Genomic DNA, 4,798 nt, shown 5'->3' with positions numbered 1-4,798 from the left:
GGCTGAAATCGAAATGGCCAATTGGTTGCACCTCTCTTGTGCTTATTGTTTTATGCACCATGAAAGAATAACAATTTCGATCGAATTGCAAGACTTGGTGAGTATTAGATTTACCAACTTCATATTTAATCTTGTCCATGCAATCGTCTATGTATACTCGACCAGAAGTTGATGATGCCTGATATTGTTGTCCCCTTTCTATATATAAAACTCCCAATATGTATTATGTTGATTGTAACAAAGTAGTGATTAGGAGATTTGGTGTACCCTTGAGCACTGCGTTGGTTGACTCACAAAAGTTTCTGTCTGTGTCCCCATCGTCGACCTTGAGAATACGCCATAGTCCAGTGTTCTGAGGGGTATTATCGATCCATCTTAAAGCCTTTGGATTTGCCATCCTAATTTCATTGTGGTAATATTTGAATGATGGCTTACTTAATGCATATCATGTTATAAATGAAGTAAAAATTACCAAGTATTATAAAGTGATAAGTGGAAAATATAATAAGAAGAATTAGATCATTACCCATACAAACAAGTTTTCTTTGAAGTTCCTTGTCCTTGAACTCTCTCATGAAATTTTGTGCAATGTGTCGGATGCAGTACACATGTGTTGACGGAGGATCATGTCAACCATTATTTAGATTATTATAAGCACTTTTAATGGATTTGTGTTTATCAAAAATCAAACAAACGTCGACTTGAGGTGTTCCGTACCTTCTTAGATTTAAAAAAAAAAAAAAAAAAAAAAGCCCAAAGCACTCTAAGTTTCACCTTCCTCAAGTGCATAAGCAATGGGAATTATATTTTTGTTTCCATCTTGTGCAATGGATAGCAAAAAAGTCCCCTTGTACTTGTCGAACAACCAAGTTCCATCCACTAAGACAAATAGTTTACAAAATTAAACCCAGAGATGCACAGAGGGAAAGCCCAGAATAGTCGTTTGAAATTTTTTGACCCTATAACAAAGTATAATCAGAATATGCAGGTGATACTTGCATTTCCATAATATTTCCTAGAATAAATTTTTGCATAGCCAACAACCACATTGGAAGGTCATTGTAATACTTTTCTAGTTCCCATAAATCGTTTCAATAGCTTTGTTCTTTGCCATTCATGTCTTTCTATAGGTGATTGTGTAGTTGTATTGTTCCCGAATATGTGCAATGATCACCTTCACTTTAATTGATGGACTAGCTTTCAAAAGCAACTTTATGCTTTCACATATGATGTTAGAGTCAAGCTTGGTATGATCTTGTGACATAAAGGAATGTGCACAATTATGGGGCCCCTTCAAACAACCAATCACCCATTGCTTACTTTTTTGGCTTAGCGAAGCCCTACATTTGAACAAGCATTATGGATTCACACATTTAATTACATATTTGTATTGATCAGATTGCACTACACAATAATTGAGTGAGTGTTTTGTGTGGTAGTGCTTAATTGCAAGTTGACAATCTGGTTTGCTTTTAAACTTCATTCCAATCTCAAGAGATGCATATAATGGAGGTGGTTCATTAGAAGACATATCAAACTCGGTGTAAGACCCATAATTTTAAAGTACCATTTATGTATTTTTGGCGTATTTTGGATTTTGGCTCGGAGGCTTTTAAGCCAAAGTTAATAATATTTTGGAGTTTTATAATCAAAAAGATATTTCGATGCCAATTAAAATTTATCGTCGATAAATAAATTGAATTTAACTGCGATGAATCCTTTACGGTTAATTTAATGCGTTTCGGGTGAAACGGTAATTTAACAAATATCTAGATTTTGAGATATTTGTTAAGTTATATTTATTATATTTATATATGTTTGTTTGGAGGGAAAAAGAAAGGAAAACTAGAAGGAAGGAAAAGGAAAAGAAAATAGTATATAAAAGGGAAGGAAGGAAAAAGGAAGAAAGGAAAAAGAAAGGAAAGAAAAAGAAAGGAAGGAAAATTGAAAATTCCATCTCCTTCCTCTGAACCGTGTCCCGCGGCCAAATTTTCCTCCTCCTCCCATTTTCAGTTTCGTCGCTTTCTTTTCTTCAAAACTAGTAACCCAAGGTTGGGTGAGAGTTAGATCAAGGTTTTCGCAACTCCACTTTTCCTCTTTGATTCGAAAACGAAGAAAAACGGTTTTTGAGATCCAAACACAAACCCCTCCGTTTCTTCAAGATCCAAGCTTCATTTCAAGAAGTGATAGAAGGGAAGGTTGCTCACCTCCGTGCTACGGTGCTAGTGGACCAATTTTGGAAGCGGCGTTGCGAGCGGAAAATTTACCGAATTTACTCACGGTGCCGTAATCGCACGTTAGAGCTAACGCGAAGGTAAGGGCTCCTTCCAAACTTTTAGTTTGCATTTAGGGACTTATCTGTGGTTGTGTGGGAAGGAATTTGTTAGGGTTAAATGTATCGATTTGGGGAAAAACGAAACTAGTGCGTTATGGGTAAAACCTTAGAGTTAGGTTTTGTTTACATTGATGAAATTTGATATGTGTATGGTTGGATTTGTGAATAAATGAATTGATATGTTTTGATGTGAGAATTTGTTTGAGTTTGTGTTGTGTGGAATTTGAAAACCATTAAGTTAAATGAGTATTAAGAATGGGGAATCTCTTAATGTCTCGGTTACTTAACATTTTGTTTTGAAAACCGTTTAAGTTAACTGGACGTTAAGGAGGGGGAATCTCTTAATGTCTCGGTTACTTAACATTTTGTTTTGAAAACCGTTTAAGTTAACTGGACGTTAAGGAGGGGGAATCTCTTAATGTCTCGGTTACTTAACATTTTGTTTTGAAAACCGTTTAAGTTAACTGGACGTTAAGGAGGGGGAATCTCTTAATGTCTCGGTTACTTAACATTTTGTTTTGAAAACCGTTTAAGTTAACTGGACGTTAAGGAGGGGGAATCTCTTAATGTCTCGGTTACTTAATATTTTGTTTTAAAGAAAAATCGTTTAAGTTAACTGGGCGTTAAGAATGGGGAATCTCTTAATGTCTCGGTTACTTAATATTTTGTTTTAAAGAAAAATCGTTTAAGTTAACTGGGCGTTAAGAATGGGGAATCTCTTAATGTCTCGGTTACTTAACATTTTGTTTTGAAAACCGTTTAAGTTAACTGGACGTTAAGGAGGGGGAACCTCTTAATGCCTCGGTTACTTAATATTTTGTTTTAAAGAAAAATCGTTTAAGTTAACTGGGCGTTAAGAATGGGGAATCTCTTAATGTCTCGGTTACTTAACATTTTGTTTTGAAAACCGTTTAAGCTAACTGGGCGTTAAGAATGGGGAATCTCTTAATGTCTCGGTTACTTAACATTTTGTTTTGAAAACCGTTTAAGTTAACTGGACGTTAAGGAGGGGGAACCTCTTAATGTCTCGGTTACTTAATATTTTGTTTTGAAAACCGTTTAAGTTAACTGGACGTTAAGGAGGGGGAATCTCTTAATGTCTCGGTTACTTAATATTTTGTTTTGAAAACCGTTTAAGTTAACTGGACGTTAAGGAGGGGGAACCTCTTAATGCCTCGGTTACTTAATATTTTGTTTTAAAGAAAAATCGTTTAAGTTAACTGGGCGTTAAGAACGGGGAATCTCTTAATGTCTCGGTTACTTAACATTTTGTTTTGAAAACCGTTTAAGTTAACTGGACGTTAAGGAGGGGGAATCTCTTAATGTCTCGGTTACTTAATATTTTGTTTTGAAAACCGTTTAAGTTAACTGGACGTTAAGGAGGGGGAACCTCTTAATGTCTCGGTTACTTAATATTTTGTTTTGAAAACCGTTTAAGTAAACTGGGCGTTAAGAATGGGGAATCTCTTAATGTCTCGGTTACTTAACATTTTGTTTTGAAAACCGTTTAAGTAAACTGGGCGTTAAGAATGGGGAATCTCTTAATGTCTCGGTTACTTAATATTTTGTTTTGAAAACCGTTTAAGTAAACTGGGCGTTAAGAATGGGGAATCTCTTAATGTCTCGGTTACTTAATATTTTGTTTTGAAAACCGTTTAAGTTAACTGGACGTTAAGGAGGGGGAATCTCTTAATGTCTCGGTTACTTAATATTTTGTTTTGAAAACCGTTTAAGTAAACTGGGCGTTAAGAATGGGGAATCTCTTAATGTCTCGGTTACTTAATATTTTGTTTTGAAAACCGTTTAAGTAAACTGGGCGTTAAGAATGGGGAATCTCTTAATGTCTCGGTTACTTAATATTTTGTTTTGAAAACCGTTTAAGTAAACTGGGCGTTAAGAATGGGGAATCTCTTAATGTCTCGGTTACTTAATATTTTGTTTTGAAAACCGTTTAAGTTAACTGGACGTTAAGGAGGGGGAATCTCTTAATGTCTCGGTTACTTAATATTTTGTTTTGAAAACCGTTTAAGTTAACTGGACGTTAAGGAGGGGGAATCTCTTAATGTCTCGGTTACTTAATATTTTGTTTTGAAAACCGTTTAAGTTAACTGGACGTTAAGGAGGGGGAATCTCTTAATGTCTCGGTTACTTAATATTTTGTTTTGAAAACCGTTTAAGTTAACTGGACGTTAAGGAGGGGGAATCTCTTAATGTCTCGGTTACTTAATATTTTGTTTTGAAAACCGTTTAAGTTAACTGGACGTTAAGGAGGGGGAATCTCTTAATGTCTCGGTTACTTAATATTTTGTTTTGAAAACCGTTTAAGTTAACTGGACGTTAATGCGTCGGTTTAGGTGACTTGAGTTGTCAAGTCCAATTTATTTATTATGTGTTGTTATGGCCGGACGTTAGTTTGGAATTATTTGAAGTAGTGTTAAGACTCTACTTGATAATGGTTTTATA

Source organism: Cicer arietinum, chromosome 6 (assembly GCF_000331145.2).
Source record: "Cicer arietinum cultivar CDC Frontier isolate Library 1 chromosome 6, Cicar.CDCFrontier_v2.0, whole genome shotgun sequence".
NCBI classification, from domain to species: Eukaryota; Viridiplantae; Streptophyta; class Magnoliopsida; order Fabales; family Fabaceae; genus Cicer; species Cicer arietinum.
The sequence above is the reverse complement of the archived record's forward strand: the minus strand, read 5'-3'. Positions refer to the sequence as shown.